This window comes from Schistocerca americana, chromosome 7 (assembly GCF_021461395.2).
Source record: "Schistocerca americana isolate TAMUIC-IGC-003095 chromosome 7, iqSchAmer2.1, whole genome shotgun sequence".
In the NCBI taxonomy this organism is placed as follows: domain Eukaryota; kingdom Metazoa; phylum Arthropoda; class Insecta; order Orthoptera; family Acrididae; genus Schistocerca; species Schistocerca americana.
In genome coordinates, this window is record NC_060125.1 from 358,485,582 (window position 1) to 358,503,876 (window position 18,295).

Genomic DNA, 18,295 nt, shown 5'->3' on the forward strand with positions numbered 1-18,295 from the left:
GTACTCAGATATGCAAATCAGCATACCTTCTACTAGTCTGCAGAAGGCAATCCATACTGTAAAATCATAGTCAGTAAGTATGTTTCCAGACAATGCTGTTTCACTGACTGACGTCTTAGTGTGTATGACTGGGACGCATACCAGCTCCGGAGCTCAGCCAACTGCACCAGCAGTGTTACCATCTCACCTGCTCAGCCTCCATATCCACTAAATTCACTGACTCAAGGGATGACCGTCATGATGCATATAAAAATTTGTGGCCAATGGATCACTCTAAGCAGATAGTTGCGTTACTAGTTATAAGCAGGTAGACAACATTCACAGTAAACAATGTATGAAAATTTTAGTCGTATAAAATGCTACAGAAATTCTCACACTGAATGATAAAAATGAAATCGAATCTCACAGAATTTTGGACGATTGAAAGTGCTCAGATTTTGTTGAACTTGATACTTTGCATATTTGCTCATAGGCCTGTTTTGATGACTTCTTTCCTTGTTTCCGGCTAGCGATTTTGTAACTGCCAGGAACAGAACTTGGTGCAAGTACTGACTTCTATACATGGGGGTAAGTCTGATAAGGTAGACTCTTCCAGTGAAAGTAACGACTTGCTAAAGCACGTGTACGGAACAGGTAAATGCTCATAGGCGTGTGATGGCCCTGCAACTAGAAGCAGAAATGTTCTTGTACTGTTTAGGGAAGTAATACCATGTTTTAGTTACTGTTAGAATAAAACGTTCAGTTGAATTCGCGTTTGACTCGGTCTCAATCTTCACACAAATGAAACGAAAGGCGATGTAATTGCACAGACTAGTCGGTGAGAAAAGGACGTTATGCACAGTCGTACAGTATAGAATGAATCACTCGTGAATACTGTTCATGGCACGAACACAACTAAAAAGAAATCAATTTAGTCTTCAAATAAAATGAATTTTGCTTCCCTGGTGCAGTTACTGCATGATGAGAACTCATGGATCTTGAGTAAGATGTGAGACACTGATCACGAACACGGTTTAAACACGTGTCATGAGGAACATGTACGATACAATTTTCTGAGCACGCCTTTCTCCGTGATGGAGACTGCATCGCACCATTCACAGTCACCGCTTGTCAGCCGGTATTGCTGGAACTGCAGTGTGTGGCAGCTGTACATAAGTTGTGAAATGCTGTCAATAGCACTATTAAGACATTCAGTAATTGCACTGGTAGATGTGTGTATGGCATTTCAAAGACATGAAACCAGATTTGAATTCGTCAAATTGTCGTCCGCGAAATAATGTTAAAAGTATCAAATCAAAAATGTTCAAATGTGTGTGAAATCTTATGGGACTTAACTGCTAAGGTCATCAGTCCCTAAGCTTACACACTAATTAACCTAAATTATCCTAAGGACAAACATGCCCGAGGGAGGACTCGAGCCACAGCCAGGACCAGCCGCACAGTCCATGACTGCAGTGCCTTAGACCGCTCGGCTAATCCCGCGCGGCGTTAAAAGTATCAAAGATTATGTTGTAACAAATATAGTTTTGTCTACTACTGGCTGTTTCTGCCGAATCCTACCCGATTTCAGTAGCAGTTGTTTTAAGAGAAGTTGAAAGACTCTTCTTCCTGCCACTAATAATAGTAAGTGTTCATATCAACACAAAAGGAAATCTTGTAAAATAATAAAAGTACTCTCACTAATCAAATAAAACTGAATCCTTTATATATGAAGATGGTATCTGTTCTTTTGGACATGTCCGAAAGAACTGATACCATCTTCGTATATAGTTAAGGCTAACCGGCGATTGACCTTCTGCTTCTGTGCAGATGCACACATATTTCCCGAACACTTGCGGGACCGGGTAAGATTGTCTTCCGCGAGTAATGAGTGTAACGGGCAGGGGCACTACGAATGTAGTGTGTTGACATTAAGTTGGGAGTATCGGTCTTACGGGGAGCGTGCAAGGGATAAGTCCCTGCAGTCGCACTATCCTCTGTGCCCTCGGTGGCTCAGATAAGAAATGTGCATGCTGAACTGCCACCAGTAAGTTGAAGGTGACAGTGGAGATGCTGAATGAGTGCTACTGCTAAAGACTGCATATCATTCCTCATTCTTTGAATGCTGTAATTTATGACTGCAATTATCTTTCACCTTATTTATGTCATTTCATTGTAAGCTAACTTTTTTCTTACTGTTTTTGTGGAATAATAATAAAAAAGTGGTTAAAAAAGGTGGATAGAGCGTCTGCCATGCAAGCAGGAGATCCAGGGTTCGAGTCCCGTTCGGGGCACATATTTTCAACTGTCCCCGTTGATATTTATCAACGCCTGTGGGCAGCGTAGGGCCTTGATTTAATTATCATATCATTTTGAATCTTTTAATGAGATTACGCTCTTTAAAATCAATTCCTCTATTAATTGTACCGAATGAAAAGAAACTTTAGTCATTGTAAATGTTAACACAAAAAAGATATTTAAACTGGAAACATTGCTGAAAAAATTTTTATAACAATTGTCGAAATGTAGTTTAACCTGTCATTGTGTAGAAGCACTTGATCAGTGGTTGAACGGCTCTCCTGGGGTTTTACTATGTTTTGTCTCAGAACTAGACCGAATAGAGAGCCAAAATGAAATTAACCCAGGGATTAGCTTAACCTAACTAAAAAAAATCAGCACCCAGATGGAGTAGTGCGACATGAGCGAAAGTTGGTAGGCGTGTTTCTACATCCGAAAGATGGCGTCTATTCAAATTTCATGTCGGCCGCATAAAGTAGCGCTAGTAGTGGCACTATGAGACTGAAAATCACGTTTGCTTTAAAGACACGCTGTAACGGTCTGAGCGTTAGTTACCTTAGAGACTGGACGTGGTGAGTTGATGTTTCGTTGGAATGCTCTGAAGACGAAAAAGATGCCATTATCGACATCCCACTGAGTTTGAACGAGGTCGTGTAATAGGTCTATGATAGGCTGGATGTTACTCCTGCGACACTGCAGAAAGCCCTGGCAGGAAGGTAGCCTCTGAACACGATTGCTGTCAGCAGTGGTCACTAGAAGGTGTGGTCGCAAGACGGCCGGGCTCCAGGCGGCTACTTCGAACTACCTAAGAGGGAAGACCATCGTATTCCGCGTATGGATCTGGTGGATCGTACTGCATGTGCAGCAAAAATCTGAGCAGGAATTGGCACTACAGTGATACAACGAATTATTACAAATCGGTTACTTCGAGGACAGCTTCCAGCCACACGCCCCGTAGCGTACATTCCCAAGACCCAAAACCACCGATATTTGCGGCTTCTGTGGTGACAAGCGAGAGCTCGTTGGAGGGCAGAGTGGAGGTCTGTTATGTTTTCTGATGAAAGCTGGTTCTGCCTCGGTGCCACTGATGGCCATGTATTAATTAGGAGGAGGTCAGTTGAGGGCCTGCAACCAACCTGTCGGTGTGCTAGACATTTAGTATGACGGCAGGAGCACTAGCGTAGTCATCCCATGCATCCTGACTGCAAATTTGACGTCAATCTGGTGGTTCGACCTCTTGTTCTGCCATTCATGAACAGCATTCCAGAGGGTGTTTTCCAACATGGTAACGCTATTACCATATCACTGTTGTCACTCAACATACTCTACAGAGTGTCGACATGTTGCCTTGGCCTGTTCGATCACTAGACCTGTCTCCAGTCGAGCACATATGGGACATCATTGGATGATATCCCCTATGTTATGCCACAAATAGCATTAACCGTCCCTGCATTGACCGACCAAGTGCAACAGGCATGGAACTCTATCCCACAAACTGACACCGGGAACCTGTAGAAGGCAATACATGTACGTATACATGTTTTCATGCTAGCATTCAACATTCTGACGGTTACACGGGTTATTAAAGTACCAACATTTCGAATTTGCATTGCTTGAAAAATGTTCAAATGTGTGTGAAATCTTATGGGACTTAACTGCTAAGATCATCAGTCCCTAAGCCTACACACTACTTAACCTAAATTATCCTAAGGACAAACACACACACCCATGCCCGAGGGAGGACTCGAACCTCCGCCAGGACCAACCGCACAGTCCATGACTGGAGCGCCTAGTCCCTGCTGTGGTTGACGTCGTGCTTATTTTAACCTGTGAACTTGCAATGTAGATCACTGAAACGCGTTAACTAGACAGGAATGTATTCGAAACTTCATTGTTATATATTAACTATATTTTGCTGTTGCGATTTTTTCCGTCACTGTAATATCCAACCACTGAGAGCAAAATTTGAAACTCGGGATTAGTGTAACGAAATACTAACTGAACAGTTTTGAAAATCACATATCAATTTCATAATTTAATGCTGAGAAACTGTTGTAAATACAAGACCGACGAAATACTGAACTGAAATCTATATAGCACACAATATTTTCAAGACTAAAAAAGCTTTTAACATCACTGTCATGACACACAGAACTGTTTTACATCTGTATATTGAACATTATGAACTATTTATGTGAATAATGTAACGACGAAACCTACAAACCTAATTCCCTTTCCAAAGGCGGAAGGAATATTTTTCGCACATCAATCGCGGATGTTAAAATTTTGTGAACCATTTAAAATCGGTACGCCAGAGGTCTGGCGGTATAATTGCGTCCGATCTAAATTTTTGTCTGCTGATGTTAGGTCTTGTAAATTACATTCCATTCACGAAGAACAAAGAAGTCGATAATGACCAGATGTCATCTAAATACAGCTGTCAAATTCTTAACATGTTCCGTAAGTTAGAATTATCTGTTGCATTTAATTAAACGGATTTATGAAATTTTTGTGGAACATTTCCTCAACAATAGAAAGTCAAATAAAGCCATGTTACAATGAGGCGTCATATATTGCATATTGTATTGAAGCTAGTTATACTGTCGATTCTGAAATTTTTCTTAATTCACGATAAAGTCGCGATAACTTGCAATTCTTCTCAGTGCATTAAGCATTGCGCTGTCTACTTGTAAATTTACCAAAGAGGAACGCTGACGGTTTCATTGATTCTGCACCGAACATTATTTCCAATGCGAGGAACGGTCTGCAACAGTAAATTATCGAAATCGATTTCTTGCTCAGATGTTAGTTTACTGAAACTCGTGATCGGTTTCGAGTTTCATGTCATTATCAGCCGCACGTAGTCATTAATAGCTAGAAGAACCATCAGAGAACTTTGTGGTAACTTGCAGTAATCGAGTAATCGAATAAGTCACGTCTGGCACTGCAAAGAAACAGGAACGACTCAGTCTTCCGGTAGCTGATGATAAGAGAGAAACAGTAAACGCATCCAGAAAACCAGAGAGAAGGGCGTATCACCATCATTAGCCTTTGCAGATGTCAGAAACCCACTTACCCTCTGCAGAGCACTGTGCGTTGAAGGTAGTACACTACACCCAATGGATAATAATAGTGACTAGAATAAAAAATTATTTACAGTTGTTATTTGTTGGTTTACTGTTTTAAGCATACCGAAGTTTGCCTGTCGCGTTTCGCTTTTATTTTCAAAGCATCGTATGTAATGGTGGCGTATATTTCTGCTTTTTACGTGGATTCAAATAGACAGTTTGCCCCGTTGCTAGAAGAACATGTTGTCAAAAAACTTGGTTGCAATTTCACCCTTCGCGATTTTTCTGCTTTTAGCAACTTACCGTTTCTTTTCGGCGTGTTTATTCTTTGCAGTTCACATCACGTTAGTAAAACTTCACACGGCTACTCTTCATAGAATTTTTACTGTGGTTTCCCAACAGCTGAAAAAGTTGTTATATTATAATAATAGTAACGATAATAACAACTACTGCAGAACTGTGACTGTATAAACTGTATTTCAACTGCCAAAGTCAAATAATCTTGTAGAAAAGGATACACGAATCTAAAATGTTATAGTAATTTGTCTCTTCAGTCGTTTCATTGCCCTGTCATTATCAAATCTATTAACCTCGTTTCCTACATCCTCGTGCTTTGCAAACTTCCCATCACCGCCTTTCCTAAACCCAGTCATACCCCCCCTTCCCCTTCTCAAACTTTCCTGTCTTAAATGAGCCACAAGTTCATCAACGCTGACCGACACTCACAGTAAGTTGGTTTGTGGGACTGAAGGGACCAGACTGCTAGGACCATCGGTCCCTTTTCCCATGAACTTGAAATCCCCACAAGAAATAAAAACAAGCAATGGAGATGACAAGAGACGACACAACACAAGAAAGACACAGACAGACCAGACAAAAGAAAGGGTCACATTTCAGTGGTGTCGATGGAGTCTATCAGCAGGACGGGTTTCACTAGACATGACCTGCACCTCAACAGGTATGGGAAGGGGAGGTTGGCAAAGCTTATAGGTGACAGCATAGGTGGGGATGGTGGGATCACTCACGGGAAAATTCCTGCAGTAGTGGGTGTTAGAGCTGCACCTTTTTTAGATTGAAGTCAGCTGATAGGTATTCCTGCTTACCTGCTTAAGGGAAGTCTCTCTAACAAAGGAACCGCTCTTACAAAGCTTAGGTATCCGAGTAATTAGGGAATTAGTATATTTCATCAAAATATACAAGGTATTAGGGATAAAGTTAGTGAACTGCTTATAGGTGTTGACTCTGAAATTATTGGTATATCTGAACACTTCTTAAATAAGGAGATAATTTCGAGGCTTCCTTTACCATCATACAGGTTGGCTGACAGCTTTTCTAGGAGCTCTTTGCGGTGTGGGGGTGTAGCCATGTATGTGAAAAACGGCATCCCATTTGAGTCAATTGATGTTTCAAAGTACTGCACTGAAAAGGTGTTTGAATGATGTGCAGGTGTGGTTAAATTTAGTGGAGCTAAACTTCTAACTGTTGTTATTTATAGATCCCCGGACTCCGATTTCACAACATGTTTGGTAAAGCTAGAGGCGGTTCTTGGTTCACTTTATAGGAAATACAAAAAGTTAGTTGTATGTGGTGATTTCAATATTAAGTGATTGTGCAAGGAAAAAGATGCTGGTAGACCTCCTTAATTCACATAATCTTATGCAAACCGTATTCTTTCCAACGAGAGTGCAAGGGAACAGTAGAACAACCACAGACAACATTTTTGTTCATTCCTCATTACTAGAAGGGCATTCTGTTAGCGAAAAGGTGAATGGCCTTTCAGATCATGATGCACAAATTTTAACTCTAAAAGATTTTTGTGCTGCGACACATGTTAAATATAGTTGTCAACTGTTTAGGAAAGCTGAAATGGTTCAAATGGCTCTGAGCACTATGGGACTTAACATCTATGGTCATCAGTCCCCTAGAACTTAGAACTACTTAAACCTAACTAACCTAAGGACACCACATACATCCATGCCCGAGGCAGGATTCGAACCTGCGACCGTAGCAGCCCGGCGGTTCCGGACTGCAGCGCCTAGAACCGCACGGCCTCCGCGGCCGGCTAGGAAAGCTGATCCAGTTGATGTAGAGACCTTTGTAAACCTTATCAAGGAACAAGAGTGGCAAGATGTTTATAGTGCTGATACAGTAGACGATAAATATAATTGAAAGTTGCTTTCCCTTAGAACGTTCAAAATAGGGTACTAGCACAAACAGGCAGCCTAATGGCTGACTAGAGGGACAAGAATATCTTGTAGAACAAAGTGGGAATTATATCAAAACGTTAGAAACAGTCAAAAACTAAATGCAGCAGCCCATTACAAACAGTATTGTAAGGTGCTGAAAAATGTTATTAGAAAGGCAAATAGTATGTGGTTTGCAGACAGAATAGCTGTCTCAAGATAAAATTAAAACCATATGGTCAGTCGTAAAGGAAGTGGCTGGTCTGCAGAGACAGGTCGAGGATATAGAATCAGTGCGTAGTGGGAATGTCCGTGTTACTGATAAGTTGCATATATGTACAATATTTAATAATCACTTTTTGAATATAGCAGGTTAGCTAAATAGAAACCTAGTCCCAACAAGGAATCATATAGCGCTCTTAGAAAAAAGTGTTCCGAGACTGTTACCAGAAATGCTCGTCCATGATACTGACAAGAGGGAGACTGAGTTAATAATTAAATTACTAAAGACCAAGAACTCTCATGGATATGACGGGGTATCTAGCAGAATACTGAAGTATTGTTCTATGTATGTTAGCCCAGTACTTAGCCATATCTGTAACTTTTCCTTTAGGAGTGGTCGGTTTCCTGATCGATTAAAGTACTCGGTAGTGAAGCCACTTTATAAAAAGGGAAACAGGGATAATGTTGGCAATTTTAGACCTATTTCTATGCCATCGGTGTTTGCTAAAGTTATCGAGAAGGTTGTATATACAAGGTTACAGGAGCATTTAAATTCACATAATTTGCTGTCGAATGTACAGTTTGGTTTTAGAAGTGGTTTAGCAACTGAAAATGCAATATTCTCTTTTCTCTGTGAGGTTTTGGACGGATTAAATAAAAGGTTGCGAACGCTAGGTTTTTCTTTGATTTAACGAAGGCTTTTGACTGTGTTGACCACAAAATATTACTGCATAAGTTGGACCATTATGGAGTAAGGGGAGTAGCTTACAATTGGTTCGCCTCTTTCTTTAAGAACAGAAAGCAGAAGGTAATTCTCCGCAATATTGAGAGTGGTAACGATTTTCAGTCCCAATGGGACACTGTTAAGTGAGGCGTACCCCAAGGGTCGGTGCTGGGGCCACTGCTGTTTCTTATTTATATAAATGATATGCCTTCTAGTATTACAGGTGATTCAAAAATGTTTCTGTTTGCTGATGACACCAGCTTGGTAGTGAAGGATCTTGTGTGTAATATTGAAACAGTATCAAGTAATGTAGTTCATGAAATAAGTTCGTGGCTTGTGGAAAATAATTTGATGCTAAATCACAGTAAGACTCAGTTTTTACAGTTTCTAACTCACAATTCAACAAGAACCGATATTTTTATCAGACAGAATGGGCATATTATAAGCGAGACGACGCATTTCAAGTACCTAGGCATAGATAGTAAGCTGTTGTGGAAAGCCCACGTTCAGGATCTTGTTCAGAAACTAAACGCTGCTTTATTTACCATTAGAACAGTATCTGAAATAAGTGACAGTTCAACACGAAAAGTCGTCTACTTCGGATATTTTTACTCGCTTATGTCGTAAGATATTATCTTTTGGGGTAATTCTTCTGATTCAAAAAGGGTATTTTTGGCTCAAAAACGCGCTGTTCGAGCTGTATGTGGTGTAAGTTCGAGGACCTCTTGTCGACCCCTATTCAATAGTCTGCGAATTCTGACATTGCCCTCACAGTATATATTTTCTTTAATGTCGTTTGTTGTTAGCAATATTAGCTTATTCCCAAGAGTTAGTAGCTTTCACTCAGTTACTACTAGGCAGAAATCAAATTTGCATGTGGAATGTACTTCATTGAGTCTTGTGCAGAAAGGAGTGCACTATTCTGCTGCATCCATTTTCAATAAGCTACCACAAGAAGTCAAAAATCTTAGCAGTAGCCCAAACGCTTTTAAGTCTAAACTGAAGAGTTTCCTCATGGCTCACTCCGTCTATTCTGTCGAGGAGCTCCTGGAAGAGCTAAAAAAATTAAGCAAATTCCAGTGTTACATTGTTGATTTTCTTTATTTAAACATACTACTTGTCGCCTGAATATGTTTCTTATATTTCATTTTATCTGTTTCTACAATCGTGTTATAATTTCACGTATTGACTCGTTCCATGACCATGGAGACTTGTCCTTAATTTGGTCCCAAGGAACAATAAATAAATAAAATAAATAAACAAAAGAAATTAAAATCACACCGAGTGTGACAGTGGTTGGCCGACCATGGAAACAAAAAAAGTAAAAGCCAACCACGAAGAAATGCACTAAATCCCAGTCTAAAAATCGTAGGCCATAGGCCAGACTCAACACAAAAAAAGAACAAACACTTAGATCAAGCGATAAAAAAAAACCTGCACGAATAAAAGTCAAAACTAAATCTGCCATCGGAACGTCATCTGATAAAAGTGCAAACGTCAGCCTGAGCGGAGTTAAAAGCGGGCAGTCCAGCAAGATGTGGACCACAGTCAAAGCAGACAAGCAGCGGCAATAAATAGCTGTGCGTTAAGCACGTGTGGCTAATGCGCAGCTGGCAGAGGACAACAGAGTCCTGGCGAGAGACCCGCAAGGAGGAGCGCCACGCACCGGTTGCCTCCTTGATGGCCCGAAGTTTGTTGCGTGAAGGTAGGGCGCGCCACTCTTCACTGTATGGAGAGGATGGTGGAATACAGTGAAACCGAGGCGTCAGATAGTTGCAGATGTCGCAGAGCTGTTGTGTGGTCTGGCGTTGTCATGCTGAAGGAGCAGGTGCTCCATGTGAGGGTTAACTCCTCTGAGGTTAGAAACTTGATAAAAGAACGCTGTTTCTCACGCGGCAATATAGTTACGTTACACACCGCCATGTTACACGGTATAATTCGGAGCCCTCTAGTGGCAGGCAGTTGCAATATGCCTCAAAGAAGCGGGAATGTAGGTCGGTATTGAGAACAAAAAGAAAAATTCGGAAGCATTACTTTTCAGTACGCCCTCGTACATACTTTAAATGCAGAAAATTGTATGATTACTATTGTTCATAGCGTTGATAGATTTGTAGCATTTTTTACTGTTTTAGTAGTAGTAGTAGCAACGGCATCAGTCAGAAGTTGGTGGAGCTACTGGATAGTGATGGTAAACGTCGATGTTAAGGTACGTTTACACTGGGATACATGTATCGCGACATGTATGAGCGACATGTCAATTTGACATGTCGCGATACATCACCTCATACAAAAATTCACGGAACTTGTATGCGGACCCTCTAGCTCATACATGTCGCGTATACATTTTGTATATCGCTTTTTGGCCATATACGCGACATGTATGAGCGACATTTGAAGAACTCGCGCATGCGCAGTACTATCATTTCCTGTCGTCTTGTCGACTGCCGCTTATTTCGACGATTAGCGCATGCGTAGTACCAGGCTCTTTGGCGGCTGTTTGAGTTTTGAAGGTGCCGACTGTCGTTTCGACGTTAATGTATCTGCATAGAATATATAAAAGTGCCATATGCAACATTATTCTTCGTGTTTGCGAGGCCATTGTGCAAGTTCTATCCCAAGAAGTGAAGGTAAAAGTTATATATATATATATATATATATATATATATATATCAGTGTATGTAATACATTATATAATTTTTTCATGCATCTGGCACGTATATCAATGTTTTGCTATTATTCCGGCGGCCTCGCGTGATAATGTTGACAACGGATGCCGACAATCGTGTGTGAGACGTTGGCATTAGCAATCGCGCGACAATGCAAATGTTTTGTCATGAAATCTTCGTTTTACGAGGAATCCCCAGTGGCTAAAAAACGGAGTGTTACTGCCAACTGAGCCTCTGGTGGAATCGCTTCCCGAAAGTTTGTGTTGGTTTTGGACACAAGAGGAGCCACAAGTGATAAACCGCGGAAATCCTCCATACTCATCCTAACATAATTTCTAAAATATGCGCCATCTTCTAGCGTTAATTCGCGAGAAACTCTCTGTGCCACCATCTATGCTTCCTCCGCCTTTTCTTCCTACCATCTTCCAAAAGAGGAAGTTTACCAGCACATAAAAATGTGAAATCTTCCAAATCGTCGTCGGAAGCTTTCGCACAGTGATTCATATCAACCAGTGTAAACGCACGCTCATACATGTATGAGATTGATGCTTGTCAACTCATACAAGTCGCGATACATGTCGCAAAGTCGCATATACATGTATCTCATACATGTGCCGATACAAATCGCAGTGTAAACGCACCTTTATTCGTTTGTTCCGCTACGTCGATTTGATGCGCGACTGTAAAGTATGGGGGCTGGGAGCGTGTGAGTCTGCTGTTAGATCTGTTGTTTTCTTTTATTATGGTTTTAGGGCGCAAAACACCTATGATCATAAGCGCCCATTCTGCGGCTTAGTGAAAGGTAAAAACATGGATTTAAATCAACAGCAATGGGAGCAAAACTCAAGAAGGTGGGGAAACTAAAAACGGAAGGAAATCTTAGAAAAGTGCTATTGAAGGGGGATTGTTTTCCCCGAAAAGAAATTCAAATGGCCGATGTCATCTCACCAACACTTATAAACTCAAGGACGCGATCGGCTGAGAGCCCGTCATCTGCTAAAAGTGAAGATGTATCAGGAGACAGCTGTAACCGGGAGCGTAGCGGATTAAAATAGGGGCACTGAAGTAAAAGGTGTCTCACCGTCCACGATTGAGAGCAGTTGGGACAAAGCGGCGGAGGAGCGCAACTTAAATGATGTCGATGACTAAAAAGACAGTGCCCAATCCGGAGTCTAGTTAAAATTACCTCCTCACGACAACGTGGCGGGGAGGAAGAGGTTCAAGCACAGGGAAGAGGTTTTATGTCGCGCAATTCATTATCCTGAAGCGGAGATCAATGTGTGCGCCGTAAAAGAGCAACACGACAACATAAAACGCCCTGTAGATCGGCAAAGGGAACCATGCAAACAGCCGGTCGAGGAAGAGAGACAGCAGACTTTTCTCGTTTCCGCGTATGTCATCATGTCCAGAAATCCAGAGAAATGCCACAGATATCCCCCCCCCCCCCCCTCAAATGGAGCATGTGGAGGCCTGAATCCGGTGGACCGGAGGGTAGATGGAATAAAGAGCTTGGAGGTTGAGAAGAGAGCTGAGAGAATACGAGCTTATAATAAAGTGTATCCGCCGATGGCGACGGATGTATTGGACAGCCTGGAGAACAGCGTAATGCTCCGCAGTAAAAACCGAACACTGGTCGGGAGGCCGAAATCTAATAGGGGTGTCGTCAATAATATAGGCACTCTCGACACCAAAGGTGGTCTTGGAACCATCAGTGTAAATAAATGTGGCATACTCCATTTGTGCTCGTAGAACAGCAAATGCCCGACGATAAAGTATGTGGGGGGGTTACCATCCTTGGGAAGCTGACAAAGGTCATGGAGAAGGCCGGTCTGAGGGCGAGGCCAAGGTGGCGTCGTGCCCCAGTCTGTCGAGAAAATTTTAGGAAATTGGAAGGAAAGTGAATGTAACAGTTGACGGAAGCGCACTCCCAGTGGTAGTAGAGAGGAAGAGCTGCCTGCATACCCTAAATCCAAGGAGGTGTCGCAGAACATGGCATGGGTTGGATGAGCAGGCATGGAAGACAGATGACTAATGTAACGACTCAGGACACCTCGCTGAGTGGACAGCGGAGTTTCAGGAGCCAACGATGGTGTACAGAACCTAGACATCGAAGAATAGACGGCCGTGCAGAGGAGCAAACTATGCTTCCATAGTCCAAATTCGAGCGCACAAAGGCACGATGTAGGCGGAGCAGTACCACTCGCTTTGCCCTCCAGGAGGTACGACTCAGAACACAGAGAGTGTTGAGGGATCGCAGACAGCGAGCCGAAAAATATGAAATGTGGGAACACCAGCACAGTTTCTGTCAAACATAAGTCCCAAGAATTTGGCGACATCCGCTAACGGAAGGTCAACAGGGCCTAGATGTTGGCAGGAGGATAAAACTGCATACAACGCCAAAAATTTACACATACGATCTTACTGGGAGAAAATCGGAAGCCGGTTTCGATGCTCCATGAGTGAAGGCGATCGAGACATCCTGGAAGACGTCTTTCAAGAAGGCTGGTCCACTGAGAGCTGTAGTAGATGGCGAAATCGTCGACAAAGAAGGAGCCCGAGACATCGGAAAGGAGACAATCCATAATTGTATTTATGGTGATGCCAAAACAGTACACGAAGCGCTAGAGCACCCCGTTTTCTCGGGGGAAAGTACGGGATAGTGTTCACCTGCACCTTAAATGTGGTCTCTGTCATAAATTCATAGATGAAAAGGGGTAGTCGACCTCTAAAACCGCAAGAGAACAGTGTATGGATGTTGCCAGTCCTCCAACAGGTACCGTATGCCCTCTCCTTTTCAAAAAATATAGCTACCAATTGGCGTTTTCTGAGAAAATTGTTCATGATATCAGTGGAGAGAGCAACAAGATGGTCAACTGCGGAAAGATGCTTTCAGAAACCGCACTGGACATTCGTTAAAAGTCATTTACCGTACACTCCAAAACCTTACAAACACTACACGTGAGAGAGGTTGGGCGATGGTTGGAGTGGAGATGTTTGTCCTTTCCAGGTTTCGGAACAGGAATGACGATAGCTTCCCGCCATCTTCTGGGAAAGATACTGTCGACCCAGAGTCGATTATAAAGGCGGACGAGGTAGCACAGGCTAGTCTATGATAGATGCAGCAACATTTGGACGTGGATACCATCCGGTCCGGGAGCAGCAGAGCTAGAGGCGGAGAGTGCATGTCTGAGTTCCCACATAGAAAAAACGGCATTATAACTTCCGCGATTTTGAGAGGAAAAGGCAAGAGGTCGCTCTTTCGCTACCCGTCTCTTCGGGAGAAGGGTTGGTGGGTAATTAGAAGAGCTCGAAATCTCAGCAGTGTTGACCCAATGAGATAGAGATTGCGACTGGGTCCACTAAGGTATCGTGCGCGACAGTTAGCCTAGAAGTCGAGGAAAAACTAGATGTGCCAGATATCTGTCGGATTCGACTCCAAACAACTGATGAGGGAGTGAAGGTATTAGGCCCGATTCGCACTGGGATACTGGTGACGGTCACCAGCGACGATCACCGACAGAGATACGTTCGTTTGAACTGGAGCATTCACACCGGAACGCTACACTGCCTCACCGAGCCACTGTGCCCCAGCAGTGACTCAGCCCCGCCACATGTGATGGATAAGGTCACTGTGTTGACAGCAGTCACCGCTGTACATGCATTGGTTTGAATTGATATGTTGACATTGGAACACTGATCACAGACACAGCGCTGCAGATTTGTCAACTGTGCAGGCAGTCATTTCTGAGACAGTGACGTGAAATATTCATTGAAAATTATACTGTACACACTGTACTCATGAGTTTAGATTTAATTAACACGGAAGAATTTGTAAGAAAAGTAGAAAGCCGTCCCGGTATTTGGGATGTGAAAAGCGATGACTATAGCAACAAACGAATGAAAACGAGTGCGTGGCAGGAAATTTTAACGAAGTTTGTGCCTGATTTCAATGAGAAGAGCATGGATAAGAAAAACAAAATTAGTAAGTTGTATATTCTTTTTTCAAATTTAATACCTTATTTTTCGAACTATAAAAGGCTAGAGAAATTTAGTTGCTACCGCTGTACTGGTCCATTTCACTAACTAATTAGTTGGCAATACCTGCGGTGGCAGACACCAGTGACCCGAGAGTGTTCACCACAGTCACCCAGTGACCATCACTGGCAACCGTCACCAGTGTGCCAGAGTGAAAGGGGCCTTAAAGGAGCTGGTAAAGGAATCCCAGCTTGCCCTCTTGCTATCGCGTATGATCCGACGGCATCGCGCACGTAATTGCTTGTGGCGGATACAGTTGGCCAACGTAGGATGACGGCGGAAAACGTGAAGAGCACGTCTCCGCTCGTGTATTGGGGTATGACACGCCTCGTTCCACCAAGGAACTGGGGGCGCCAGGACAAAGTGGAGGTACGAGGTACTGAACCTTCCGCGGTGTAAGAATAACGTCCGTAACATGAGTGACGTGATCACCGATGCAAGGAAATTGACGGTCATCAAATGTTGCTAGAGGGGAGAAAAGTGTCCAGTCGGCTTGAAAAATCTCCCAGCGTCTTGGGTGCATAGATGGAAGTTGTGGCTGCAATCGAAGGACACATGGAAAATGGTCACTCGAGTGTGTATCAGCAATAGAAACCCATTCAAAACGCCGAGATAGCCGAACAGTACCGAACAAAAGGACCAGATGAGAGTAGGTTGACGTGGAGGCAGACAAAAATGTAGGTTCCACAGTGTTGAGACAAACAAGATCCGCTTGGTGGAAGAGGTCAAGCAATAGGGAGCCTCTCAGACAAGGACGCGGAAATCCCCAAAGCAGGTGGTGGGCGATGAAGTCCCCAGTCAGCAAACAGGCAGGTGGAAGCTGACCAAGGAGATGAAGGAGATCGGCTCTTGCCATTGGTGTGGACGATTAAATGTATGTGGTACAAAGAGAGGTGAATCCAGAAAGGGAAAGACGTACAGCAACCGCTTGGAAGGGACTGTGTAAGTGGATTTTTAGTGATAATGGAATGTATCATGGAGAAGAATCGTAAGTCATCTGTGTGCCAGAACGCCAGCAACAGAAGCGAGATCACACTGGACTGATTGGAGATGAGTGAAGACAAAGCGATCATGGGGACGAACCTTTGTTTCCTGAAGACAGAAGACGACTGGGGATCGACAGTCCATCCCGATTGGAGCGAATTCCGTGGATATTCCTGTGGATAATTGGCATATGATGGACGAAAAAAGGAAAAATTTCACCACGGTTGCTGTCACCTCTGCGACAGCTGAGAGACAGTGGCCAACGGCGTAGAATGCATTCAGCCAGAGACAGAAGATCCTGATCCGTATGTTGTTCGGGGGGCCCTCCTGCAGCCAGCGATCGGATGGTTGAACGGCCACCAGCACTGCATCTTGACGACAAGGAAGACGGCCGAGGGTGGCTACTGCTGGGTGGCGCTGCAGAAGAGGCACGCCATGGCGAAAAGGAGAGAAAATGTTTTTCTTATGAACTTTCTTGGAAACAGGACGATGAGATGAAGGAGGAGTTGATGGTTGTGAGGTATGAGTACGTAAAAAGTCTTCATGAGTAGGCTCTTTTTTGGAAGTCTGGACGTCCGATTTTGGGGCCCAAGATTAAGCAGCAGCCAATGAAGCTTGAGCCTTACAGTGAGCGAGTGATAGGTTGAATAGGCGATCTTTGGGCTGGCCGATCTGACGACCGTAGCGCTTAAGATGAGATCGCAAGTCTGCATGGCTACCTCCTTAGTAGATTGCGGAGAGGCGAGGACAGTGCTATATTTACCCGTGGGGAGCACAGTGGGCGTTTTACTGGCGAATAACCTACGAAGCAGCAAAGGTAGACCTCTTTTCATTCACTCGGATTTCCTGAATAATTCATTCTTCTTTAAAAATGAAGCAATCTCTAGAGGAAGCAGCGTGGCTGTCCATACAGTTGATGCAATGAGGGGGTGGGGATGGACAATCCCTGCCATAAGTAATGCATTTGGCTATATGGTATAATTTAATTAATCTTCTGACACTGATAACCACGCTTAGGGTTGGGCATGTAAGGGCGAACTTAAATTATCTTATATCCCACTTTAATATTCGATGGAAGTTGAGCTCTGTTAAATGTCAAGAAGAAGAGAGAGTGGTTCGGAACCTATTCCTTTTCAACCTTTTTCATTATTCGATGTACGGCTGTCACTCCCTGATCAGACAGGTAATTTTGAATGTCCTTATTTCATAATCCGTCGAGTGATCTTGTATAAACCACCCCGTGCAATGAGTTTAAAGTATGGTGCACTTCCACCCGGACAGAGAAGGTGTGTAGCAGTGTAGTTCAAAGCAATTTTTGTGCCTGGAGGCACTGTCTGTTTGCAACAACAAGGTATCATTTCGTACCAGGAACAAGACTTCACAAGACCTGCAGTTGCGTCGACACCTTTCTGAATAATGGAAGGGTTAATTTTTGAGAAGTCTCGACCATTGTCAGACAGAGAATCAACTAAGTACTTTGCCACTGATGGAAGAATTTTCTGTGGCTGAGAAGCATCTAGCTTTCTCTTGTGGGCAGAAGTTGTAGAAGTAGAAGAAACCATTGTGAAAGTACCCCCCATGATTACTGGTGTCTCCGAGGGAGTGCTCCTTCCTAGTGGGGGCCCTCTCTGAGGGCACTCCCGCCTTATGTGATTATCCACACCTCAATCACACCTCCCGAGAAACGGAGGGAGGCAGCAGTCGACATGTTCAGGAGGTACCAGCTCGGGTAATAACCCCTCCCTGGGCCTGGCCTTTACCAGGGGGTACGTACCTGTCCTACTTGTTAACTCGGGGCGGGGAATTACGCGCTACCCTGCCATCGCTTACTTATGGGTTGGCCTTCAGACACGCCCAGGGATGAAAGAAAGAAAAAGGGAGGAACAAAGAAATGGAAAAAAAGAGAAGAATTCTCAAACGCTGCAATGGAGAAGAAGGCAGAGTAAGGACAGATACTTTACATTGTAGAGATAAGAGAAGAGAAACCAATTCATTCATTCACAACCGTCAGAGGGAAAAGGGGATGGGAAGGGGAAGGGGGGGAGGGAGGTGAAGGATTAGTGACAGGGAAGGATATGGAAAGGGAAGGTATGCAACCCAGAGAGGAAAGAGAGCTGCACAAGCTCGGTGTCCCGT